The 27,780-nt window shown below is 45.8% G+C and overlaps 1 protein-coding gene across 5 annotated transcripts in view; it reads left to right on the top strand.

Annotated features, from left to right (window-relative positions):
• Nucleotides 1-27,780, top strand: part of TLN2 (talin 2) — a 481,872-nt gene that overhangs the window by 118,844 nt on the left and 335,248 nt on the right. The window contains exon 3 of one of the 5 annotated variants that reach the window (XM_062206051.1): nucleotides 231-378. The exons of the other annotated variants lie outside the window; for them this stretch is intronic. The gene's annotated coding sequence lies outside the window, so the exon portion shown is untranslated. The remainder of the gene's footprint in view (nucleotides 1-230; nucleotides 379-27,780) is intronic. 5 annotated transcript variants of the gene reach the window in all.

Here is a 27,780-nt window from a genome sequence, read left to right on the forward strand (position 1 = left end):
GATATTTGAAGAAGGGTGAAATAAGTTCTCTTTAAATTTAATCTGAACTCTGCAATACACAGTTTAGGGCTGTGTTACTCAGCCTCTTTGGGTAGCCTGCAGTTGGACCTGGCATTTGCCAGACATCATTGATCCTCCATGTCTTGAAGCTAATTACATAATGGTGAAGTCATTCCTTCCTTTGTTCTTTTTATGGAACACATACCTAGTGAGCATTTCCTTTCTGGCAGGCACTGTCCAGATGTGGGATAAACAGTGTTGAACAAGACCCTTAAAGATCCAGTCCTACTGGGACCTACATCTTGGCAACCCAGCTCAAGTCCAGCCAACCATGGCGTCTCTAAAAGAAAAGGATCTCTCTATCTTTTGATGTCACCTGTGAGTTGCACGTCCCCAAAGTGTGGCAGTTACTGCAGCATATCTCATAGTAGCTGTTTGTGTCCCCTTCCAAAACTGTGTGATTGATGTCTTTCTGGATGTGGTAGTTGGGGTAGGGAAGGAGAGTGAGGAGTATCTCCCACGGTGCCTTCCACGTAGGAAATGTTGAGCAAATATTTATTTGACAAAGGCATAGCTGCATGAGATAATCACATGGGTGGTACTACAAACACTTGCCTGGATTCTGATTCTTCAGACCAACATTTTGAATTCCCAGGAAGCGTACTCAACCTAGTGAGGATGAAAGCCTTCCTGCCGGGACACCTTTTAGCTCATTTCTGGAGCATTCCTAATAGAAAAGCTCTCCTGAGAATTGGGAGAAGTTTTAAATTGCCAGTGTGTTTGAAATAGGCGACATTGTCTCGTGACCTTACCCTGGGGGCCAGCACAGTCTGATAGGGCAGAAGTTGGCATTGCCATGTAGTTATAAATAACCATGCAACTTGATAGTTACACTGTAGGGCCCCAAGTTAAAGCAGCTGACTGTACTCCTGCTGTAGAGCTGAAAAATCCTTTCGGAGTCGTCTGTGAGCAGCGTGGCATTCACACAGGATGTTCATCTTCTAGAAATGATCCCCAGAGAGCAGAATGCTTCCCCTCTGTGTCCCTCCCCTCCACTTGTCACTTGTTAGCTTATGTGTGTGTCGTTTTAGCATTTAACAAGGTTTTCTTTCTGTATTTACTGATGACAAATGTTTAAATGTCTCAACTTCTTTCTAGCTTCAAAACACATAGTGAACTGGGATGAACTCCTTGAAGTTGTTAGAGGAGTTTAACACTGTTTAATCCAAGAACTGATCTAGGAATTGGTACAGAGTTAAAAGGAGAACAAAAAAGGGATGGTATTAAGATAAATTTAACTCAAGGATTGTGTTTCATTAAAAGCTTTCATTCTTTATATTTTTTTATAAAACAGTGCAAAATCACTGTTATGAATGAATGGATGGGTTGTCTGAGGTGGTTGTTTCAAGTGAGGACGTGAAAGACAAAGTTATTATTAGGCTCATTTGGGGAAAAGTAGGGGTTTCGCTCTGGAATACTGAGGTTTGGGGACTCTTGATCCTGAAGAAAGCCCTGTTGGATGTTTGGGTTGATCTGCTAACCAAATCCCCATCCAGTAGATGTGTTTATATTGGGAGGCCCTTGCTCCGAAGGCCAATCCTTCTTTGGCCATCACTGGCTGAGGCTGGAGAAGAAAGAGTCTTCTGTAGAACCCACATAACCATAACCCAGCAAGTGCCTGGAAGGCAGGGTCCAGGCAGGAGGGGTAAAGTGCAGAGTGGGCTTTGGGTCAATGGTGGAATGATTTCCATGGTGAAAGCAGAAATGCCCATGAGTTTGCATTAGTGCCATGAATAAATTGCATGGTAATTAAATGCTAACACGGTTGATCAGAGGAACCGAGTAATTGAAGCATAATAAAATGTGGTGTGCTTAGTAAGCAATTGAGTTGTCTTCCCAAGGAGGCAGGCGGTGCGGGGCAGGCGAAGCGCAGATGTCTTCAACAAGCTGTTCTTTGCGCAGTTTTGCCCTTTCATCTTCTAAGTGAGATGTGTGGTGTGTTACTGTAAAATAATGAGCCCAATCCACTGCCATACCTAAAAACCAGATTCATAATTTTTTATGACATGTTTTTATGGTATTTTGCTTACTGAATATTTACTTTTTAGCACTAGTAAAATTTGCAGTTTTTTCTGGCTCTAGATTTTTGGCTCTTCTTTGTATATCATTGAATGAGGGAATGCTCCAAGGGGATCCCACATAAATTCTCTGTAGCAGCTCCCTGAGTTGGTCTTAGTCTAATTCACAGAGCTGAATGAACATACAACTTAATCATGATGGGAAACTGAAGTATATGGTGTTCCCTTCTAAGTGAGTGACTATTTAAGACCTCTCGATGATTATTGAATTAAAGATCTCTTTTACAGAAAAATGTGCATTTTGAGACAAAAAAGGAGTGGATTTGCTGTCATGTTGAAAAGAAACTGAGGGAAATATTACTATAGACCAAAGGTGACTTGAATTTGAGTAAATGAAGTAAAATCTTTATAACTGAGATTGTTATCTTAAATTCTTCTTAAAAATAGGAGCGTAAATTTGAAACACACATTTTTAATGAGTATAAAATTATTCCAGGCTGATGTCTTCCTGTTGAGTTTTTTCCCTTGTGATACTACTCTTAGACTTGTGAAGGCATGTATGTGGTCATTGTTTGTCCCTTCCTTCTGGGAATAGAATAATGATGTATTACTTGTAATTAGTATTTTTTTTAGCTGGCCTTGTATATACGTGTGATGGTAAAAGTTAACACTATTTACTGTATAAAAAGGTTAACAGTGTATTTACTGTAAGTCAGCCTGTAGTCTCCGTGTTTTACTTATGTAGTCTTGTAGCAACCCTATGAGCTATGTCCTTTTCTTATCTCCATAATACATGTGAAGAAAATAAGTCATTGAAGGTATAAGTAACCTGCCAAGGATTCCATAGATGTTCAGTGATGGAGCTAGGATTTGAAGCAAGGTGATCTGCCTTATGGGTCTGTGACTGTACTATTGTGCTTTCTAAAATCTGCATTTACCACTCATTCTAGCATGATGGCTTTGGAATGGTTCAGGATCTTTGGAATAGCTGCTTCATAAAAATACATTGTCTGGATTTCTGTAAAAAGTTTACTTTTTTGAGAAAATGGCCTTTGTATATTGATGCCTTTGTTTGATAGTAGAGCCTGTTTGTTTATCCAGTAATGGGTAACAGTGTTTGTTGCGGTTATTCCCTTGATTGACCTCTCTTACTTCATAAATGTCTCTCTTGTGTTAACAATGAAAACATACCCAGTTGTCATCTTGCACATGTTTTAACTTAGTGAACTCTCAGGATGTCTTCTTCTAATAGAATCTTGATTGCAAAGAATTATGTAGCCTTGGGATTACACAACTAGCATGGGTGGGTGATGCATGTTAGTCTCTACCCCTGTTCTTGGAATGTGCTTTCTGTGGAGAATGGTCTTGCCGGGTGGTCAGGACCCTGCCCTGTAGTCTCGCTGATCATGGGAGGAGAGAGGCTTGGGAAGCCTGTCAGGTATTGGCCATCCATGCTTCTCATTTGTAGCCAGGACTGCCAGAGCCAGAGGCGGCTGCTTGGCTTGCCTGGGCCATTGCCCGTCTCCTTGCCCAGCATGCCCTCCCTCTACTCTGCCTCTTGTTGTCCTGGCTCCCTTGAGACGGAGACAACCCACTGGCTTTGGATTGAGTCTCCACACCCTGTTGTTTCCCAATCAGAAAGAGGAAATATTTAACTTGAGGTTTGGATCAGGATATTAGTTTCAAATTAGTTTTGTACTGAAAAGTAGTATTTCTGTAAGAAATGGGAAAAAACTGTTTTCTGGACGTGGGAGAGCTTGAAGGCTGCACTCCTCCCATGGGTCTGAATTTTCTCCTTCTTTTTGATGGCATCTCCAGCAACTTTAGTTGGACATATCTTGGAATGAGGGCTGGTAAGATGTGGTTCCAGGGCTCACCGTGGCCCATTTCCAGTGTCCCTGCTCAGGACATGTGCTTCCCTGACCCCTCAGGGTCAACACTGGGGGCCCACGAGAACACTCTGTTTGTCTCAGGAGCCTAAGAGAAGGGATCAGAAGTGTTGGCCCTTGATACAATGTGCCAGAGGGTGGGGGCACTGGGTGCTGTTTCTTCCCCTCCCCTCCCCTCCCCTCCCCTCCCCTCCTCCTCTTTTAAGATTTATTTATTTATTTGAATGTTAGAGTTACAAAGAGAGAGAGGAAAGGTCTTCCATCTGCTGGTTCACTCTCCAGCAGGCCACGATGGCCAGGGCTACGCCAGACCATAGCCAGGAGCTACTTTCTGGTCTCTTATGTGGGTATAAGGACCCAAGTACTTGTGCCATCTTCTGCTGCTTTCCGAGTCACATTGGCAGGGAGCTGGATTGCAAGTGGAGCAGCTGGGAGTCAAACTTGTACCCACGTGGGATGCTGGCATTCTAGGTGGTGGCTTTACCCGCTATGTCACAACGCAGGCCCTTGGGTGCTGTTTCTTAACTTTGTGGCTTTGGGCAATCATTTGATCCTTCTGGAATTGTGTTTCTTAAGCTGTAGGATGGGGGCATCGTGGAGCTCATGCATATGCAGTAGTTGAGCTAATTAGATAATGAGATGGTACAGAAACAGATTTTATAACGTATGGATCTTTATTTTTATTTTATTTTTATTTATTTATTTTTGACAGGCTGAGTGGACAGTGAAGGAGAGAGACAGAGAGAAAGGTCTTCCTTTGCCGTTGGTTCACCCTCCAATGGTCGCTGTGGCCGACGCACTGCGCTGATCCAAAGGCAGGAGCCAGGTGCTTCTCCTGGTCTCCCACGGGGTGCAGCGCCCAAGGACCTGGGCCATCCTCCACTGCACTCCCTGGCCACAGCAGAGAGCTGGCCTGGAAGAGGGGCAACTGGGACAGAATCTGGTGCTCTGACCAGGACTAGATCCAGATGTGCCGGCGCCGCAAGGCGGAGGATTAGCCTATTGAGCCGCGGCGCCGGCCACGTATGGATCTTGACAGACACAAAGTGAAGCACACTACCTGAGCTGGGCCTGGGACTCAGCGTGCCGTTTAATTTGTTAGTTCCAGGTGGTGTCATTTGGGCACTTGCATGGAGCCCGTGTTTCTTTGGCTGCACTAAATTGAGTGTGATGATACTGTGGCACCCCAGGGCGATGCTAAGGTCAGGTGATGGGGGGCTTGCTGACCTTTTGAGAGAAAAGGCAAGTGCCTGATCACCAAGCACTGGCCTGCCTCTGACCATTGTGTGCCTCTAGGTCCTTGGGAGTGACTGAGAATTAATTGGATATGTTTTTATAGATGTAAAAGAAGAGCACCTCCAGAGAATCTGCATACTTGGTTAGAAGGGCACATCGCCTGCTCCTTCTAAGACCTGGAAGGGGATGTACCTTAGGAATGAGCCGTAATTGTTAATGTGCAGATTATCCTTGGCTCCTCATTCCCAAGAACATAGAATTCTAAGGCATTTGGACAAGAACTCCCTATAACATGAGCGAAATCATTCTTTGTTTCTCACAGTTACTATCTTGCCGAGTGACCTCCAGCCTTGACCTCTCCTGTGGCTGTGCTGCTTCTGGCTCTTGTGATGAGGTCAGACTAGGAGGATGGAAGCACAACCAGTCAGCTACTAACAGTACTTGGTGTCCGTGACAAATGAACAAAGTGAAAAATAGGGGCATCTGTTTTTCATGTTTAGGAGTGTTTCTAATTTAAAGAAGAAGGGCTGATGAGAATATAAAGATTATGCTGCATGTTTGCATGAAGACTCCAGCACTCACTCCCAGAAGAGTTGGCCTTACCTCCAAATTATCCACTGAGGTCTACTGCAAATTTCTTTGACTTGCACGGTGTTTGGTTTTTTTTCCCCTTAAAAAATACTTAGATTTCACTTTTCATCCCATGATAATTTTGTTGTTGTAGTTGTTTGAAAGTAAAAATATTTTTTCTTCCCAAATGTTAGAGGAGGATTGACTGGCCTGGAAGAGACCCCACATGTAACCTGCAGCTCCACACCTGTAGTGGACCCCTGGGGGGCACCTGCACTCCTCTACTCAGTCTAAGGAGTAGAATCCTTTTTGCCTCTGACAGACATTTGTAGGAGAATGTAGCCTTGCTTCATGGAGTTAACCTCTCAGTGTTAAGGGTTAGCCCCAATTTCCTTAATCAGTACAGAGTTTGTAGAGGTTAATATCTCTTAATTAAAAATGAGACAATTTGTCTTTAACCATTCTTCTGAACCAGAGTGTAATTAACAATCCCATTTTCTCAGATTTTATGTCTTGGTTAAAAAAAATAGCTCTATAACTTGCCTTCAGATGATCACTTTTGGATTTTTTTCTGAGAAGCAACTGTCATGAACGTGCTGTAACCCTGGTTCAGTTTGTATCATTTTTATTGGGAACTGTGACTGAGATGCTTCCCATAGTGCTCTGGTTCCAGTGCCGAGCCCTGGTCAGCGCCCTCAGGAATACAGTTCCTGGCCTCCCGGCTACTGCTCTGGGTCAGAGCTGGAAGTTAAAAATGCTGAGGCTAATAATAGTTGGGATGATTTTTAATGCATTTGCCAGTGACACACTCATAACTTGCAACATTGTTCTGTGTGCTTTGGATCTGTCATAGCATTGGGAAGTTGCCTTTCAATGGGGCAGCCACTGCATTTCTCTGTAAGGACATCATTTCTTGGGCTCCCTGCCTGTATTTATTTTCTCTTCTCTTGGAAAACTTATTTTTGGGTCTCTCTTGGTAGAATCTTTTTTTTCTCCTTTGTCTTCTGTGTTTCATCTTGTCTCCATTCTGGATAACATACTGACCTTAAGTAGTGTGCTAACCTGAAGAAGGCGCCTGAAGTCCCACAAAAACACAGATTGTAAGGCAAGCTTTTCTTTCCTGAATCTATCATTCTGTCTTGCCCCTGATGATATTTCATGGTATTCATGAAAATATATACATAGTTTTTCCTTAAAAAAAAAAGAAAGAAAATATATTCCTGCTAATTGCTTGGTCCCATGATTTGTCTTGCAGAATGTGCATTTTCTTTCTTCTGAAGGATGTGTTCCTGTTACAGTTCAGAAACATATTTATTTCCCTTCACCTGGCCTGCAAAACTGAACACTCCGTCTGGCTTCCAGCCCTTACTTCTTGCTTTTCCCAGGCCCCCTGAAACTCTTCATTCCCGACGTAAACCCGGTTAGTCCTGCCCCGTCCTCACCAGGCAGCCCTGCGTCATGTATCCCTAGCCCCTGCCCTACCCTGCATTCTATGCCTTTGCTCTGCTTTTCCTTTGCCTGCCGGGCTCATCTGCCTGTCTCCAGCCTTGTGTGTCCACCTCCTTTCCCAGAGCCAGCTCCAGGGGTTCCCCTTTGGTGGATCTCCCCACTGCCTGCCCACAGGTTGGAGCCTGTGACACATCTTCTCTCCACAGCGACCCTGTCCTATGCTTTATCTGTCAGTGTCCCGCTCTGCTGTGAATGCAGAATTTCCTTCATCTGGGGTGAGGATGTGAACAGGAGCTGGGGGCAGTGGAGGGAGTGTTTCCTGTAGCTACTCAGACCTGGGTTTGCTTCCTGCTGCTTCCCTCGACTGTGTCCCCTTGGGCAAGTCAGTTAACCGCCAGTTATCCCATCTGTAAAAGGGGCCACCATTCTTTCACTATGGAGGGGCTGAGAATGAAACAGTGGGAGGTGACAGCCGCTAAGGGGCCTGGCAGAGTAGCGTGTATGGCACGCGGGGGGCACTCGTCAGTGCCAGTTGTCTCCCGTTCTTCAGTGCAAGTAAGGCCAAGGCGGGAAGCTCTGCATGAAACTGGTGTTTAATGGGTGTTGATGGAATCAGACCCTCCCAGAGCCTGCCTGGCTTCCTGCAGCTACCGATTGAATTGTGTAAAAGCCTCTGGCCCTGTCTGTCGGAGCTTGGACTCTGGCTCTGTTTCACTGATGACTGTCTCTGTGAGCGGAGGGAATGTTCCAGGTCTCTTCCAGGTTAACCTCTTCTCTCTGCACTCATTGAACTGCACCAGATGGCGGAAGAGAGAGGGAGAGAGACTACTTTGTTAGGGAGTGGGTGGAAGTCTCGATGCCACTTCTGCTGGGACAAGGCAGACCTCGCCTGTGCTTTGTTGTGTGAGGTATACCCCCTGCACACGTGGGGCCTGGCCCCTTTGTTCACGCATCTCTTAAAAGCCCGTTGGCTTGCTACGCACACACCTCCACCTTTTTCCAGTCCCTGCCACATTCATTTCCTAGAGGCGCTGTCTCTTACTACCTGAGAAAAAGCTTTTCAATAGACTACAATTGACACTTTACTTGATTTTATTATATTGATGGCATCATGAAACTTCCTTGCGTATAAAAGTCAGATAAACTTGTGTTAGCAAAGTCAAGTCTCTGGGTGGGGGGGACCCAAATCTTCCTTAAAAGTATGCATGGTGGCCGGTGCCGCGGCTCAAATGGCTAATCCTCTGCCTTGCGGCGCCGGCACACCGGGTTCTAGTCCCGGTCGGGGCACCGGATTCTGTCCCGGTTGCCCCTCTTCCAGGCCAGCTCTCTGCTATGACCAGGGAGTGCAGTGGAGGATGGCCCAAGTGCTTGGGCCCTGCACTCCATGGGAGACCAGGATAAGCACCTGGCTCCTGCCATCGGATCAGCGCGGTGGGCCGGCCACAGCGCGCCAGCCGCGGCGGCCATTGGAGGGTGAACCAACGGCAAAGGAAGACCTTTCTCTCTGTCTCTCTCTCACTGTCCACTCTGCCTGTCCAAAAAAAAAAAAAAAAGTATGCATGGTATGTTTTGGAACTAGGTTGTAAGGTGGCTTTTTTTTTTTTTGTCTTAAAGATCTTAGAAAATTCGTGTTGGGCAGATGAGTTTGTTTACTGAAGAGTGGTAATTAATTGAGGGTAGTCATTAGCATGTAAACAGAATATGACCTTTCAGAACTGAGGAGAGATTCTGCAGTACATGGGCATTAGCTTTTGACAGAGGGAAGAGAACAGGAATTCTATCAGTCAGTTGGCTTTATTATTTCAAAACGTGGAAATTAATTTTCTGTCAGGTTGTGATTATAATTGAAGTGTTAAAGACTTGGAGAGCTGCAAGTTGCATTTAATCTCTCAGTAGTCCTCAAGTGAGTGTTCCGCAGTTGCAGTCTTTGAATAATTGGCATTGCTAATGAGAAGACCTAAGTCAGCTTCTATCTTTATTCTGTTGGGGTGTGGAGTTAACCCAGTGGGGGAGCAGAAACCTGCCCGGGACAGAACGCACCTCCCAGTGCCGTTTCCCTTCCTCGCCTCTCTCTGTACCTCCAGGGGAGCAGGCATGGAAGGTGGGACATGTTGGGAGGCAGAGCAGGTGTGGTGCAGGGACACAGACCTGGGCTTGGCGAACCCCTGTGGCTTTGAACCCCCTTCCTGCCTCTGTCCTGACCTGTAAGTGAGCTGCCGAGCTTGAGATCGAAGGCCTGCTCTGATGCCAACATGTTCTTTCTGGTTCTCTGATTTTGTAAGCTTCTGTTGAAATCTCTGTGGGTAGGAAGCTATGCCCAGTCATCCCCCCACCCAGTGTCATCGCAGTCCTCCCCAAAAGTATATTTATCATGGTGGCTTTTGCCGACTGTTAGCTCAGCATTGTCACCGAGAGGGACCCGTGTCAGTGATGATATCCCTGGATTGCTGATTTTCAGGTCTGTGGGGTAACCCACTATGTGCAAATGCTGTGAGTTACCCAGTTTTACTGTCCCTGGAAATCTGTGTGCTTCCCAGCCTTGGGGTACCCCGAAAGAGCCAACTGCGTGTGGTCTTATTTTCTGGCACGTGGGAGTACACCAATTTAAAGTTCCCTTTTCCCCTTTTCTTCAAGATAAGCAAGTACTTCAGGAAGTTCATAGAAAAATGGGATTAAAGCATTTATTTTGGTGCCAAAATTTTTGAGATCAGTGCATACCACGGGGTCTTCAAAAAGTTCGTGAAAGTGTATACTATGAAATAACCATGCTTGGATTTCCAATTTTTTTGCTCCAAAATAAACACCTTTTAACTGAGTTCTCCCACCCAATTTTTGCAGTACTCTTATGTATTTCCTGAAGTTTCCATTTTTCATGTTTCGCATATTTTGTGTTAGTGTTTACCCTGAGGTCACGCTGGAAGAGCTGAAGCGTCGTTGGTATACCTGACGTTATCCTCGGATATTTATTTTCAAGAAATTATCCGTGTTACCAATGACTAAGTGATCTGTATTATAGAGAAAACACACTTTTGTCTTCATTTTAAATGCCTTGTATACTTGGCATGCTTGGTCGGCTCCGCTCACTCCCCTTCTCCCCCCCATCGCATGTGTTTTTATGTCAGACTGCCATGAATTCTTGGGGCAGTGGACAGGTCATAAAGTAAAAATAAATCTAGCAGAACATACTTGACATTCCTGGTGTAGCGCCCTCTGCCTTTCCCGGTGTCTTCGGGGCTTGCCACGGACCAGTGGAGCTTGCTGCTGTGTCCCTCCCCAGAGCCCCTCAGTGTGACTGCTGGTCTACTCCTTACCCAACAGGGTCCTGAGCAGGAAGGGCGGCATTGGCATGCCATGGCCTGGATCCCCAGGGAACCAATCAGGTGTGGTGATGCATCACCAAATGGAAGACATTTAACCATGCGACTCCACCTGGTGGATTATTCCAGCTCATCTCTTCTTGCCAACAGAGGCGTGGGTTTAGAGAGGCTGAGTGACTTGTCTGAGTAGCACCTGTGTCTTTTCCTGCCTTTGTGTTATAGCTCATTTGAAATTATTACTTATTGACCGACATATGGCTGTGTTGAAAGAAGGCTTCATATATACACTCACAATTTATTTTGACTTTGGCAATGAGAGCTTTTGCATGAGGTCTGGAGTATCATGTGCCTTTCTGTCCTCTCTCTGCATTGCAGACGACACAAAGCCTCCCTCCGTCTTCCCGCTTTGGCTCGTGTTCTCGATGTTTTGATGTGGGTTGTGGGTTTATTTTGGTCCTAATCACATTACACTGACATCCAGTTAGGAGTTTTGCTGTTCTGCTTGAAGAATTCCAAATTTCACTGAGATTTGTTTTGACTACAAATAAGACAAAATTGACGTGGCAGCCAAGGGAGCACGCTCGCTGTCTACTGCTGGCAATGACCTGTAATTATCCCGAGTTGTCTGATTTCAACTTTGGGTGCGTGCTTGCTTCTAGACAGCTGATGCAGCCTTGAGATGCCCCTCCTGATTGTTTGCTCCCTGTGGTGGGGGCATAGTGGCCTTTGCATTCAGCCCAAGCAGTGTCTGCCTGGCTGGCTTAGTTGGACTGGAAGGTCTGGTGGGCAGGGGCTCCCTCGTATCAGTGCTCACTTGCCTGGTGGCATCAGTTCTTCTTACAGGCAGTGCCTTGCATCGTTTTGATAGCAGAGACGTTTGTGGCTTTTGTTTGCTTTTTGGCTGTTTGTGTAAGATTTTAGCTGGGAGGTGAGGTGAGGTAAGGCAATGCATGAATAAAGAGGTAGAATCGTGCTTTGATGAAATCGATTCTGAGTTTTCCTGCAGAGGTGCAAGTTGTACGGAGTGCAGGGAAACATGGTTTTGGTTTGGACCATCCCTGATGGTGTTGCTCTACCTAGGCTGCTGTAAATGAGAAGATGCTGCTGACCTGCCTCCTGCTTGATCGCCAGGTGGGCCCCTCGTCACTGCTGACCTTTTGTGAGCGATCAGTGAGGATGGGTGAATGAGCTAGGAAGATTGCAGTGAAGGCTGGACGTCGTAACTAATGCAGAGTGCACTTGAACTCTTTACTCTTCTCATTCTGTGCTTGTGCCTCCTTATTTTTTTTTTTTAATTTATTCTATGTATGGAAAGGCAGAGTGACAGAGGGAGAGACAGAGACAAAAAGAGAAAGAAACCCATGCACAGGCTTTTACTTCTCAAATGAGTATATTGGGCAGGGCTGGGTCAAGCTGATACCAGAAGCCCAGAACTCCATCCATATCTCCCACATGGGTGTCAGGGGCACAAGTACTTGGACCATCTTCCTCTGCCTTACTTGATGCATGAGTGGGGAGCTGGATAGGAAGTTGAGCAGCCAGGACTTGAACCGGTATTCCTAACCCATCACGTCACACTACTGGCCTTGCTTCTCTGCTTTTAATCTGGGTCTTTCCACTTTCCCTGCATATGAGGCTGTCCTCTCTCTCTCTTGTTCCTGTTCCTTTTTCTTCATTTCCTGAACTGTGGCTAATGGAAAATCATAGTAAAGGTTGAGTTCTTCCTTCTATTTGGAATATAATTGTAGATTTCATGTTTTTGTCTGAAAAATGACTTAGCTAAATCTTCACAGAAATGTAATACATACCAAGAAAACTTGTGTCTGCTTTAAAATCATGTTTTAAAATGTATTTTCACTTTATTTGAAAGAAACAGAGCATGCATGGCAGGGAAATCATCTACTTACTGTTTCATTCCCAAAGCCCCAAACAGCCACAGCTAGGCAAGGCTGAAGCCAGGCGTCTAGAGCTCCATCTGGGCCTCCTACATGAGAGCAGGGGCCCACAATGGAGCCATCTCCGGCTGCTTCCCAGAGTGCGCATTAGCAGGAAGCTGGGATTGGAAGCAGAGTCAGGACTTGACCCCACGTTCTCAGATGTGGGGTTCAAGTGGCCCACGTGGTGCCAAGTGCCCTCGCTCTGTTTTTGTTTATAAGTTTGCTGTGGGTTGTGATTGTGTACTTTCACAACCTTTGGGTTGGCAGGGGAGAAACAGCAAGTAGGAGGTAAAGGATCTGGACAATTAGTTCCCCCCTTTATTTTCTGCCTTTTTTAAAAGTAATAAATCATTTTGTCCTGGATATTGTTTGAAGATTCTATATTCTGGTTTTAAAACACCTGCTGGGGCCGGCACTGTGGCATAGCAGGTAAAGCTGCTGCCTGCAGTGCCTGCATTCCATATGGACACCGGTTCACATCCTGGCTGCTCCACTTCCAATCCAATTCTCTGCTATGGCCTGGGACAGCAGTAGAAGATGGCCTAAGTCCTTGGGCCCCTGCACCTGTGTGGGAGACCCGGAAGAAGCTCCTGGCTCCTGGCTTCGGATTGGCACAGCTCTGGCCATTGTGGCCATCTGGGGAGTGAACCAGTGGATGGAAGACCTCTCTCACTCTCTTTCTCTCTCTCTCTCTCTCTGCCTCTCCTTCTCTCTGTGTGTAACTCAGACTTTCAAATAAATAAATAAATAAATAAATATTTAAAAAGAAGGAAAGAAAAACATCTGGTAAGGTTTTAAGAGAACTGAAGCTTGGCCGGCGCCGTGGCTCAACAGGCTAATCCTCTGCCTTGTGGTGCTGGCACACCGGGTTCTAGTCCTGGCCGGGGCGCCGGATTCTGTCCCGGCTGCCCCTTTTCCAGGCCAGCTCTCTGCTATGGCCCAGGAGTGCAGTGGAGGATGGCCCAAGTGCTTGGGCCCTGCACCCCATGGGAAACCAGGAGAAGTACCTGGCTCCTGGCTTCGGATCAGCGCGGTACGCCGGCCGCAGCGGCCATTGGAGGGTGAACCAACGGCAAAGGAAGACCTTTCTCTCTGTCTCTCTCTCTCTTACTGTCCACTCTGCCTGTCAAAAAGTTAAAAAAAAAGAGAGAACTGAAGCTTGCTGGCTTACCATACTATCTACTCAGAAAAACAGACTCTTGTGTGGAACGTACTGATTTGATGGGATGAAGATTGGAAGTGTTGGACAGGTCTGTCTGCTTCTCTTTCTCTCTTTTGCAAATGCAACAGTTAAGAGATTGTACAGCCCCTTACTAGCTCTACTTTTTCAAATCCCTTGACAAACAAGGGGACTTTAGAAAGCTGGTGGGTTGTGGAATTAACAATAAGTTTATTGGGGTGTGAAAAAGTTTGGAAATGTGTGATATGCATCACTTCATGAGTAAGCAAGGGTTTCCAAACTTTTTTGCAGCACAATAAATGCTCAATTCTGTTTTCTCTGAGGTTTTTGAGGTACATCAAGTGACCTCAACTATTGAACCTTCAGTCTTTGAAAAATGGGAGTGATGATGTTACACACCCATGCTATTTTGTGTGGAGTGAGTATGTATATGGTACTTACACCAGGCCTAGCGTGCAGTAAAAACTCACTGAATGCTGGCTGCCTGAATTCTTGATTAGTTATTTGTGTGTAAGACAGAGAGTACCACAGGGCGTGGGGAGGAAGGAAGAGCTTAGCTTCTGGAAACAGGTTGGCTGGGGCTCAGATGATTGCAGGCCTCTTGTGTCTGTGTTAGTGGATGCAAGGGGTCTGACTTCTTGGAGTGTCACTGAGTGAAGAGGAAAGCTCTGTTCTGAAAGTGGGAAGGTGAGGCTGGCGCTGTGGCGTAGTGGGTAAAGCCGCCGTCTGCAGTGCCAGCATCCCATATGGGTGCTGGTTTGAGCCCGGCTGCTCCACTTCTGATCCAGCTCTCTGCTATGGCCTGGGACAGCAGTAGAAGATGGCTCAAGTGCTTGGGCCCCTGCACCCACGTGGGAGACCCGGAGGAAGCTCTTGGCTCCTGGCTTCAGATTGGCCCAGCTCCGGCCATTGCAGCCATTTGGGGAGTGAACCAGCAGATGGAAGACCTCTCTCTCTCTTTTTTTCTCTCTCTCTCCTTCTCCTTCTCTCCCTGTGTAACTCTTTCAAATAAATAAATAAATCTTTAAAGAAAAGAAAGTGGGAAGGCATGGCTCCCTGAAGAAGCCTGCCTTGCCTAGCAGCAGTTTGCCAGGGCTTTCATAGTGAGGTCTGGGGTTTGTCCAGGATGCAGAAAAGGGGGAGCAGGAGAGTCTTTGCTGGTCAGGCAGTATACCTCTTCATATGTTGTACACTGCAGCAGACTCAGGGGCCGGCGTTTGGCACAGCAGTTTACTTGCTGCTTTGGAAGCCTATATCCTGTACTGGAGTGCCTGGGTTTGAATCCCATCTACATCACTTACGACTGATCATGTGCATCCCAGGTGGTAGCAAGTGATGGCTGAAGTACTTGGGACCCTGCAACCCTCATGGGAGACCCTGGCCCAGCCCTAGCTGTTGTAAGCTTTAGGGAGCGTGAACTGGTGTGTTGGAACACCTCTCTGTATCTCTGCCTTTCAAATATGTAAAACAAATAAAATGAAAATTTAAATCTCTGGTTCATCCTGGTTTCTTGTGCCTTCTTTGGTTGACTGGTGGTCTGGCCCCCTCTGAGGACAGGGTTACAAGATCAGCCTTCCCAGAGCAGCCTCTGAAAAACAAGCCCTAGTGAGTAAACTTGCTCTGGTTCCTGTCTCTCCTCTTTGCCTGAATGCCTCCCTCTTTGTTCCAGACCCAACTTCGTCTTCTACTGGAAAGTGAAACTCGTGTCTGTCTTATCCCAAATGGGATAATGGCTACAGAAGTGCAGTGCACTGTAGAGAGTCAATGCTAGCATTGCCTCTTTTAGTGTGGGATGTAATGTCACAAGAATAAAGAATAAGCAATATTTAAGATTTCTTAAACACGTAGGGGCATCACACGTAGTTCTAAGTATAGTTATATATATTAATGTAAGCTTCACAACAATTTTTTAAGAGGTAGATAGTTAACACTATTATTCCCATTTTACAGATGAACAATCTGAGGGAGTAGATGGCTTAGATGGCTAAGGCCTTGGGGTTTAATGTGGCAGAGCTGGATGAATTGTCTGCAGGCTACTGAGCCCAGAGCTAGGACTTGGGAGATGAATTCTTTTCTCTTGACTCTGTGTTTTATATAAAATACAGACATCACCCCATTAGTCAGAGTTGGCCTGCTCAGTACCTTAGAGGGGGGTGATTAAGTATTCCTCACTGGCATTGGTAAATAACTCATAAATATTAACAGAAACCAAGCCAACATGTCTTGGCCCAGATTGTGTGTGTATGTGTGTGTGTGTGTGTGTGTTTCTGTTACTGCTCACACCCTATTGTAAGCTGCATCCCTCGTGGCTCATAAATGAGACACTGAGGGAATGAGCTTCCTGTGCCTTTTCCGTGTTGGTCATTAGCGGGAGATGATGATAACATAGGTAGTACGCTTGCCCCTGGAAGTTCTGTCTCTTTGCAAAACGGAGAGTGGTGATGACGCCAGCTTTCCCCCTCCGCCGTGAGCCGACGCAGGGGGGTGCCAGCTCTGAGGATCAGGCCAGAAAACAGAAGTGATGGATAAAGAAAGTGGGCCTCATCAGTGCTGCACAGGAAGGAGTATGATTTGCAGCAGCTCATTTCTCGTGGTGGTTGACGGCTATAAAACTGGCCACATGATTCTCCCTGAAGCACAGGCAGGCTCTAGAAAGACGTGTGTTGCATGCTTGTGCAGCTGAAATGGTATCTCTGGAAAAGCACTCCTGAAGCTTTCGAAGAGTCTTCTTAGTGTCTTAAAAAAAAAAAAAAAAAGAAAGTTGAGCCAAGCACTGAAGAGCATATGCCATCGTTGTGGGGTGAAATCTGCACTATTGCAGAGTTCTTTGTCTCGGGAAGGTATTTCCATTCAGTGTCCCTTCTGAAGGGAAATGATGTGCGTGGTTCTCCCCACTTCTTGGGAAAACTGGAAAATCCCCCAGGATGTTTGTGGGAAGTATGAGGGCTGTGTACTGTTGATGTGTGTGTGAGTGTGCGTCTGTACCCAGGCACGCACAGTTCCTTGAAGCGCTCAAAAAATAGTCCTATAGCTTCCATCTTTAATGTGTGAGAATATAGTGTTGTGAATAGTGTTTGTGAATAGTGTGAATCGTGTTTGATGATTTCTGTCCTTTCCTTGTCAGTGCAACAGTAAATTAGACTTTCTTTCTTTGCAACAGAAGTCCTAGCTACAGCATAAAGACTAAGATGGAAAGATGGCTCTGTGTGTTATGAAGTGGGAAAAGGAGCATCTAATTACCGACTAAGGAATTTTCATATTAGTCATTTAACAGTGTATAGGTGCTTTTGTTTTTTAATTGTCTACTTAACTGCTTTATTTTTTTTAAGATTGATTTATTCATTTGAAAGAGTTACACAGAGAGAGGAGAGGCAGAGAGAGAGAGAGAGAGAGAGAGAGAGAGAGAGAGAGGTCCTCCATCCGATGATTCACTTCCCAATTGGCCGCAATGGCCAGAGTTGTGCCGATCCGAAGCTAGGAGCCAGGAGCTTCTTCCAGGTCCCCAACACGGGTGCAAGGGCCCAAGGACTTGGGCCATTCTCCACTGCTTTCCCAGGCCATAGCACAAAGCTGGATCGGAAGTGGAGCAGCCGGGTCTAGAACCTGCCTCATATGGGATGCCTGCGCTTCAGGCCAGGGCGTTAACCCGCTGTGCCACAGTGCCAGCCCCAACTTGGCTGCTTTAGAGAGGGAGAGGAGAATTATCAACAATGATTTCTTTGATAGATTTCAGTCTGCTGTTACTGGGTTGCTTTGGGCAGACTTGTTACTTTTTATGTTCTTGTTAGATTTTTGAGAGGAGTGTGTGTTTAATTCCTTACATAATCTTGCCCTTGCCAGAGTGAATGGTTCAATGGTAAGTGAAGGAAGCTTTGCACCTTGCTTGTGTGGCTACCTCCAGTGGAAGGGAGAGGAGACTCTTCAGCTTTAAACCTCCCCTTTACCTGTCCTCTCCCCCTTTTTCCCCTCTTACTGTGTCATTCCTTTGACTCTTACATAGATTGGCAGTGAAGTGTGTCTGCTCCTTTGAATTCTGGGACAAAGATACTTAGACTGCAAACTTGCAACTTGAAGGGAAAAGTGATGGTGATCATAAGTAAAGATAGTTTGTGTGTGTGTGTGTGTGTGTGTATTATAGATTATAACCTACCCCCTCTCCCTCCTAATTTCTCACATACCTGCAGTAGTTTTTGTTTATCTGTTTGTTTTTGTGATTAAATGTTGTTCTCTCCTTCAAATGCCTGCAATGGCCAAAACTGGATCAGGCTGAAACCAGGAGCTGGGAACTTCATCCATGCTCCCACATGGGGTGGCAGGGACCCAGGAGCTTCAGACATCACCTGCTGCCTCCCAGGCTGCACATTAGCAGGAAGCTGGAATTGGGGATGGAGCAAGGCCTTGAATTCTTTCATTCTGATAGGGGACACAGGTGTCTCATCGGTGACTTAACCACTGTTCCAAACACCTGCCCCAGTGCTATGGTTTTGAGGAAGCCAAAGAATGGCCCACGTGGGATTTGGGAGCCCTGAACTTGGGAGAGGGTGGGCACTTAGCAGCAGATTACTCATAGTGCTGCCTCCTTCTCTTTGACAAATGGTGGTAGGATCCACAGAAGCAGAATGTGGCCATGGCTGGCATTTCCCTTTTAGTTTGGATGAAAGATACCAAACAGCGAAAGAGAATCAGTGTCAATAAATCCTGTAAAAAATTATTTTTCTCTCGCCTTAACAAACTGTACAGTTGGTCGATTTCTCCACCTCTTCAAGGGATCGGTGTGTACAGAAGGTTTTAAGCTGAGGTAGCCCCATTGGTGAAATTGTCATAAATGAGACAGGGCCAGTCTGCCAGGACCCTGATGCAGCTGGTGTGTGGCTGGGTCTGTGTTGGGACCCACCAGCTGGACCTGTGCCCCCTTGGTACCCTAAATGTTTCTGCAGTTATGTGTTTCTGATGAATTTGGAGGTGAAAGCCTTGGTTGCTTTTCAAAAGGCATGGCTATTTCTCTGTTTTTTATTTTTATTTTTATTTTTATTTTTTTTGTTAAAGCAGACTTGCTAACCCCTAAGGCTTTCTAAGAATGTTCTTCTGTTTGGCAGGTCTTCTTGCTAGTTTATTCTGCATTTTTGGTTGTATTTTTTTTTTCCTGCAGCTGACATTTTGAGGACAGAGTGACTCTCAAGTGTCAATTTCAGAGTTCAAAAGCCAGCGAAGAAAATTGCATCTTTTTTTTTTCTCTGATGTGCAATTAATGTTGACTTTGACAAAGATTCATTCCCCACCCTGGGATGTGGGAGGATGTTGTGGAGGAATTGCCTGCTTCCAAAGAAAGGGTCTGCCCTGAGCCTCCTTCCACACACATTTTAACCCCTTGTAATTCCATGGATCCCAGGGCTGGGATAAGTTCTTGGAAATTACTTAGAATTTAGATAAGGACATGAGCTCACTTTAAATACACCAAATGTTTCTTGGAACCACGAGTTTATAAAGGGCATTGTTTTGCAGCTGTTTCACCAGAGCCCCCAAGCCAGCAACAAGGGGAAATAAATTCCAGAGAGAACAGGCTCAACCAGGCAATTAAGCTGGGGGCGATCAAGTGATGCGCTGACAAGGGACTTCCCAGTGCCAGGGAGGTATGGACGTGGTGTCACCCTGTGCTTCCCGGACTGTAGAGTCCTGGAGTGAACACTTTATCTGCCACCTCCCCCATCCCACTCTCTTGCCTGGTTGATAGAAGGGGGTCCCAGGGCTCTGGTACCATACTAGTGAATAGCTGTATGACCTGAGGCAAGTTGTGGCTATTGTGTTAGCAGAGCTGGGCACTGCGCTGAGTATTGTACAAGTGCTTTCATGTTTAATCCTAACAAGAACCCTGTGAGGTTTGAAGAACAGCTCCTTGCCATGCATGAGAGAACTGAGCCTTACAAATGGTGTAGGGATCAGGCAATTGGCCTCGTGGCTACGGTGCTGAAGTCTCACATTCAAGTACCTGGATTCCATACTTGATTCCAGCTTCCTGCCAATGAAGACCTTGGAAAGTAGCAAGTGACAGCTTATGTAGTTGGGTCCCACCATCCAGTTAGGAGACCTGGATTGATTGAATTTACTGCTTCTGCGCTGGCCCAGCTGTAGCCTCTGCAGGTATTTGGGGAATGGACCAGTAGATGGGAGCTCTTTTCCTGTATGTCTGCTTCTCAAAAATCAATAAGGAATATCGTACAATTGGAAACCACACTCCAGTCTGTTCTACTCGCAGGCTGCTTATGGAATGAATACTCTGCCTAAACCTGTGTTTTAAGTCCACAAAATACCCTTAATAATACAACTTTCGTACACACAACACATGCTGAGTTGACAAAAACATTGGCTTAGTGGGAAAACTTAGCCTAATGCTCCTGAGCGTTGATATAGAAAACAAGCAAAAAAAAAACAAACAAAAAAAACCAAAAAAAAAAAAAAAAAACCAAAAAAAACACTTAAAATAATACAGATATGGAATGCCAAGCTTGATGCAGTGGGCATGCAAAGAACACAGCTCTTGTAACGTGGTAACAACACATGTGTCAGCCTACATGGGGGCATTTGTGCAGAGTGGTCAGGTGCACATCTCAATTAGTGTCATGTGGGACACTTAGAGAAATACCTGTCAACAGCAAGTATATGAAAAATTAAAGACCAGAGGCAAATAACTGGAACAGTGCTATATGCATATGAGTTGTTCTTTTAATTCCTTTCCCATATTGGGCAAACCCACCCCAGCTGGGAAGAGCTCACAGCCTTGAGGACTGGTCTGCCAGGAGAGCCATTTGTGGGCAGAAACGCGCTGTGGACCACCCCAGGGCTCCTGGGATTTAGATGTTGCTTCTGTTTTCCTTTAAGGGGCCCGGGTCAGGGTTGTTTGCTGTGGGAGCCACTCTGGGCTTCCCATTTTGTAAGCATAAATCCTGACCCTTTTGCTTCCTGAGGAGGAAGAGCTCTGCAAACCACCTGGGAGTCTTTGTTGATGGGAATTCGGGGCTGTTCCAGCTTTTCTGTGTCCTGATAACATAGCCTTTTCAGTGCCGGGAAATAAAAGTGTCTTGTTGCTAAATAAATTAAAATCATTGGCTTTCACACTGCGGTGAATAGGGACTTTGTAAATGCGGGCTGTTTTACTCCGGGTTTTTCTCTTAATGTCCGATTCTGGCATGTGTGCATGTGTGTGCAGGGAGCAGTGCTGGCTCAGGAGTGGTACTACAGCAGTGCAACATGCAGAGAAGACTTGAGCTCAGGAGACAGAGCTGTGTCTCTTGGGATGAGAGCAAGCGTTTCTCCTCTCCAAGCCTTGGACAGGTTTTCAAACCTTTGTCTTGATACAGGCTCAGAAGGAGTAGATGAAATCATGTGTGTGTATGTTTGTGTGTGTGCGTGATTTGTTAATTTGAAAGCATGACGAGAGAGAGGGAGAGAGCGAGAGAGAGCGCAAATGAGCACCTCCATCTGCTGGTTCACTTCCCAAATGGCTGCAAGACCCAGGGCTGGGCCAGGTTGAAGTCAGGAGCCAGGATCTCCATCCTTGTCTCTCCCAGGGGTGGCAGGAACCCAAGTGCTTGGGCCATCATCTGTTGCATCCCACATGCACTAGAAAGAGCTAGATTGAAAGCAGAGCAGCTGCGACTTGAACCTGAACTTTGATATGGGATGTCAGCATCACAAGCAGCAGCTTAACTTGCTGTGCCATAACACCAGCCCCAGTATCATATATTTTAAACAACTCTGGGCCTGGCATATAAGAAATGCCAGTAAATGTCGCCTACTGAGATTATTGTCACCTACAGCTTCATTAATTCAGACTCAAAGCTTTAGGATTGCATTATGTATTTGCTTTTGTTCCTTCGTTCTTACGGATCTTTGAGAAATTTTGGTGGGAACTGGGAAGCTCATGTTGCTGTCTGCTATCTGTGATGACTCACCCAAAGCAAATGAATGGAGGTGAGCCTCAAGTCAAAGGACTATGAATATGGAAAGGGTTTTCCTGCTCTTATTTTGCCCTTGAAGGAACAAAAGTGCCCAGCATTGGCCGGTGCTGCGGCTTAATAGGCTAATCCTCCGCCTAGCGGCGCCGGCACACCAGGTTCTAGTCCCGGTCGGGGCACTGATCCTGTCCCGGTTGCCCCTCTTCCAGGCCAGCTCTCTGCTGTGGCCAGGGAGTGCAGTGGAGGATGGCCCAAGTGCTTGGGCCCTGCACCCGCATGGGAGACCAGGAGAAGCACCTGGCTCCTGCCATCGGATCAGCGCGGTGCGCCGGCCGTGGCGGCCATTGGAGGGTGAACCAACGGCAAAGGAAGACCTTTCTCTCTGTCTCTCTCTCATTGTCCACTCTGCCTGTCCAAAAAAAAAAAAAAAAAAGTGCCCCAGAATTAAAATGATTTATCCTGAGTCTTACCCTGGAATGGGCCAAGGTAATGTCATAGAAGTCATCAGTACAGTTATTTCTGTACATGCATTTATTTCACAGTGTCCTCATGAGAATATGGTGGCTAGCTCAACTTCACACGTGTGGAAGCGTAGCTGAGAGAGTGTTTTACACTTGCGCAGGTCCTGTGTGTCCTGCCCGTCCTGTCCAGCAACAGGTCTTTATCTCCTATCCAGAGCCCTACCTTTGTGATGTCTTTGTTTCATCTGCTTATTCAAACTGATGTGCTCAAGTTGTCTGTGTGCTCTCAGGCAAGGCATCACCTGTACAACACGAGGGGGGTGGGGAAAGTTCACACCTCGCTGAGATGCATATCGGTCTCTTCCAGATGATCTCAATCTGGCAGGGGATTAACTTGCACATGCAGATTTACGTAATGTGGTTCTACTGGAATTCACGGACTGTGTCCCCCAGGGTTTGCTTCTGAAATGAGTCATTCATCAGCCCCCTGGGGGCCTCCCCACATGGCCTCCTGAAAGGCCTAGTTCCTGAGGCCCTTGGCAGAACCATAGTTCAGTTAGTACTCTTCCTTATCTTGGATAATGTTCAGGATTGAGTTTGGTCTTTTCCTTGGTGAAAATGTACTGCAAACATCTTTTTCTCACCAGATTTGGCTGCTTCCACTCTGTTCTGTTATCCTGCACCTTGAATGACAGTGTGCCAAATACCTTGGAGAAAATATGTGTTTGCTTAGGATTGTGTGGCTGTTTTGCCTGGAAGGACATTTGGGTGGTTGAAGGAACTGGAAGACTAAGTCCCTGGGAAGTGATATGTCTTCCTAGGCTGTGGCTAACAGCACAGGTGAGGCAGTGGGCACTGCTCTCACTCCCTAGTTACATACTGTGCCCCCCCTGCCCTAGCTCAGGCCTCAACCAGCCTGTCTCCCATGTGTCCTGCCCTAGTTCATCATGTTTCTTAGCCATCATGTTTCCCATGTATCCTAAGGAATTCAGAGAGTCTTCAGTGATCGGAAGTGCTAGCTGTGCAGTGTGGGACCCAGCCCTCTGCTGCCAGTGGGCATTGCTGCAGGAGGAGCTGGAAGAGGTCTATGGTAAAGGCTTTGGCTGGAAGTTAATGGTGGAGGGATGGTGGCCATGGTGGGCTTGATCATGTAGAGTGCACGTTTGTTTATTTTTTCTTATATAAGCTATGTATTGAATAAACTACCCCTCTACCCACCAAAAATAAGAAAAGAAAATCAGTAATAACATTGCAAATGTTGGTCCTTTCTATCTAGAGAAAGCCACACATGTATAAGAATAGTCCTCGTGGTCCTGTGACTCAGTAGTGGATGCACGTGTGCCCTGGGCCTTTGCTTTTGAAGCTCCTCGGAGGCCCTTCTGAGGCCCAGTGAAGCCAGGACCAGCACCTAGCCCAGGCCCCTAGCTTGGAGTGACCTCACTGGTCACCGTGGTCTCAGGGTCCTTCCCTCATTGACATCAGAATTCTCTGTCTTTGGCGCTCTGCCTTGCAAATAAGTAAATTCATTAAAAAAACAAAAAACAAAAACAAAAACAAACAAAAAAAACGTAGTCCTGAAAACAGATGCAAGGGAGAAGAGAGCTCCCCCCCACAACTGGATATTCCCATGGTCTCTTCTCCCCATGCCAGCCCCTGCCTCCAGTGTTCCGCATGGCTGTTCTCTCACTTCAGTGAAGTAAACCTGTTTATTTTGAACAGGCAGTGTATCCCCAGAGGGCAGGTATGTGTAGAGAGTAGTGAATTCTCCGACTTGTCTCTCTTGGGCACTAGTTGCCTTCCTCATAGGGAACCTTCCCTTACATTTTATGTGTGTATTTTTAAGCATGAGTAATAGTTTACTGTGTTTACTTATCAGCATTTTGCTATATAGTTCGGAGATCCTTGCACATAAGTAAATACAGAACTTCTGGTCGGAGTTTTTTATTTTTTATTTAATGGTTGCTTTGTATTCCATTCATGTGGATGGGTTGACTGTCACTTGCTCTGTCTTCTGTTGATTGATGTTTTTTGGTCTCTTATATTTTGCTAGTCCTAATGAATATTCATGAACAAATAACATTTTGCACATATGTGAACTTACCTATGAGATGAATTCCTAAAGATAGGCTTGTTGGGCCAAAGCAGTATAAATGGTAAAGACGGGTAAGTATTAACCAGAAAGCTCTTTCTAGAGGAAAGATGTTCTGGTCCCATTTCCCACTCTTTCATCTGCACTGTCATTTTAAGTCTATCTTTCTGACGGATGAAAAATAGTATCTTACAATAGTTTGACTTTGGATTTCCCTTGTTGTTGGGATAGGGTACCTTTCTGCCTACTTAATCAAAAATTCTCTTATTTTCTGTTTGCCTTTTTTGTTAGGTTCTTGGTCTTTTTCTTATATGTTTGTTAGAGCTCTAAGAAAGTTAGTCCTGTGTTTTCAGGTGTGAGTAGTTTTTCCTAGCTTATCATTTTTTTTTGAAGATTTATTTATTTATTTGATAGGTAGAGTTACAGACAGTGAGCGGGAGAAACAGAGAGAAAGGTCTTTCTTCTGTTGGTTCACTCCCCAAATGGCTGTAACAGTCGGAGCTGTGATGATCCGGAGCCAGGAGCTAGGAGCTTCTTCCTGGTCTCCCATGCAGGCACAGGGACCCAAGGACTTGGGCCATCCTCCACTGCTTTCCCAGGCCACAGCAGAGAGCTAGATTGGAAGAGGAGCAACTGGGACCAGAACCGGCGCCCATATGGGATGCTGGCACTGCAGGCGGAGGATTAACCTGTGCCACAGTGCCAGCCCCCTAGCTTATCATTTAATAGTCTATCTTAATAGTATATATGACCATGCAGATTTTTAAAAACTAGGATTTAAATCTAGCAATCCCACTTCTCCAGTTTATGCAAAAGATTTGAAATCAGTATGTTGAAGAAATACCTGCACTTAAATCTTCATTGCAGATCTATTCAGAATAATGAAGCTATAGACTCTGTCCATCCATACGTGAATGGATAAAGTGTGTGTGTGTGTGTGTGTAGCCACAGTAGAATACCATCCAATTGTAAAAAAGGAAAGAAATTTGTCATTTGCAGCAAAAAGGATGGAATTGGAAAACATTATGCCAAGTGAGGGATGCCAAGCACTGAGAGACAGAGACTACAGCTGTCACTTAGTGGGGTCTAAAACAATCAAACTGAAAGAAGCAGGGAGTACTGTGGTGGTTCCCAGAGGCTGAGGGATGGGGGAAGTGGGGAGATAACAATTCAGTGAGGATGTGGTCCCAAGCCACAGTTAGATGAAAGGCATGAGTTCCTCTTTCTTTTTTCTTTTCTTTCCTTTATTTTTTTTTAAATTCTGAGGGAGTTTGCACAGTGAGTTGGATATCATAAAAAGAATATATTGCACATTTCCAAATCCCTGAGAATACATTTCAAATGTTCTCGTCACAAAAAATGCTAAGTATTGGAGGTGATGGATATGTTTAATTATTTCACATTGCTTTAGAAATCTCTGCATCACTTTGTACCCCATAAATATATTCAAGTATGACGTGTCAACTTGTAATTAAATTTAGATTCAGTTGAATTTATCTATCTTTTCTTTTTTTTTCCCTTTCTTTCTTTCTTTCTTTTTTTTTTTTGACAGGCAGAGTGGATAGTGAGAGGGAGAGAGAGAGAGAGAGAGAGAGAGAGAGAGAGAGAGAGAGAAAGTCTTCCTTTTTGCCGTTGGTTCACCCTCCAATGGCCGCTGCGGCCGGTGCACCGCGCTGATCCGAAGCCAGGAGCCAGGTGCTTCTCCTGGTCTCCCATGTGGGTGCAGGGCCCAAGGACTTGGGCCATCCTCCACTGCCTTCCCGGGCCATAGCAGAGAGCTGGCCTGGAAGAGGGGCAACCGGGACAGAATCCGGTGCCCCAACCGGGACTAGAACCCGGTGTGCTGGCGCCGCAAGGTGGAGGATTAGCCTGTTAAGCCACGGCGCCGGCCTGTTATCTATCTTTTCTTACATGGCATTTACTGTTTATGTTTCTCTTGGATCTTCCCCAGTCAACTTGAAAACATGGCTTTTCTTGTTCACCTGATAGTAGGGACTTCAAAACTTCATGGAAAATGTGCACTGTTTTTAATTTGATCTTTTATCAAATGTTTGGAAGCCCCCTTATGCTATAATGGATTTGTCTTTTGTGGCTGAATCTCCAAGAGGGATGGAGCACAGTAGTCTGTGTTCACACATAGCCAAAGGTGAGTCTGCTGGAGTTAGTCTGTTTGGTAATCAGTGCAATAGTGTGGGGTCCCCCAAGAAATGAGTGACCCAGGATCCCGGCATGGGAAAAAGAGTTGAAGCTACTGGGAGTAATTTGAACTTACTGGAAGCTAAGTGAACTCTCATCAGGACATGGGGAATGTATTGGGTGTCTGTAGCCAGCCCCCAGCCAACTGTTATGCACAATCTCACAACAGCTGCACGCTGTTCCCACTGGCAGTCATTATCATGTCCTAGGAAGTAGGGCCTGCAGCAGTCCCTGAAACACTCCTACAGGAGAGAACAAATGTTCTTTTTTTTAAATTTTTTTGAGTAAAAGCATTGCCGTTGCTTCACATGGAGATTAGTGATTTGACAACAGGACTGTGCGTTTCTGTGTGTTGGTTTTGTGAATTTGCAGCCACGGTCAGGTTGCAAGTGCTTCATGTGGTGGTTTAGCCATGGTTGCTTACCTGCTGCCTGACCTCAGGCAGAACGCGCCACTTCCCTGATTGGCTCTGGCTCACGTGAACGGGCATTGCAATGCCTCATGGTTGTGAAGGTTAAGGGGTGAGTCTGATGGCTGTCCTGCAGCTGTGCGTCTACACCACATGGCAGTGGCCTCCAGCTTTTATGTGTTTGGGAATACCTGAGGCAGCATTGTTCAACATGTGGATTCTGGGGCCGCCATCGTAGCTCAGGGGGTTAAGCTCCAACCTGTGTCACTGGCATCCCAAATGAGGGCTGGCTTGAGTCCTGGCTGCTCCACTTCTGATCCAACTCCCTGCTAATGCACCTGGGAAAGCAGCAGGAGATGGTTCAAGTGCTTGGGTCCCTGCACCTATGTGGGAGACCTGAATGGAATTCTTTTTTTTTTTTTTCTTTTTTTTTTTTAACTTTTATTTAATGAATATAAATTTCCAGTATACAGCTTATGGATTACAATGGCTTCCCCTTCCCATAATTTCCCTCCCACCCGCAACCATCCCCTCTCCCGCTCCCTCTCCCCTTCCATTCACATTAAGATTCATTTTCAATTCTCTTTATATACAGAAGATCAATTTAGTATACATTAAGTAAAGATTTCAACAGTTTGCACCCACATAGAAACACAAAGTGAAACATACTGTTTGAGTACTAGTTATAGCATTAAATCAAAATGTACAGTACATTAAGGACAGAGATCCCACATCAGGAGCAAGCGCACAGTGGCTCCTGTTGTTGACCCAACAAATTGACACTCTAGTTTATGGCACCAGTAACCACCCTAGGCTGTCGTCATGAGTTGCCAAGGCTATGGAAGCCTTCCAAGTTCCCCGACTCTGATCATATTTAGACAAGGTCATAAAAGACAGGGTGAGGATAGTAACCAATGATCCTAAGAGTGGCATTTACCAGGTCTGAACAATTATACAGCATTAAGTGGGGAAGAGGACCATCAGTACACACAGGTTGGGAGTAGAGCCATTGGTGGT

This window comes from Lepus europaeus, chromosome 11 (assembly GCF_033115175.1).
Source record: "Lepus europaeus isolate LE1 chromosome 11, mLepTim1.pri, whole genome shotgun sequence".
Taxonomy (NCBI): Eukaryota; Metazoa; Chordata; class Mammalia; order Lagomorpha; family Leporidae; genus Lepus; species Lepus europaeus.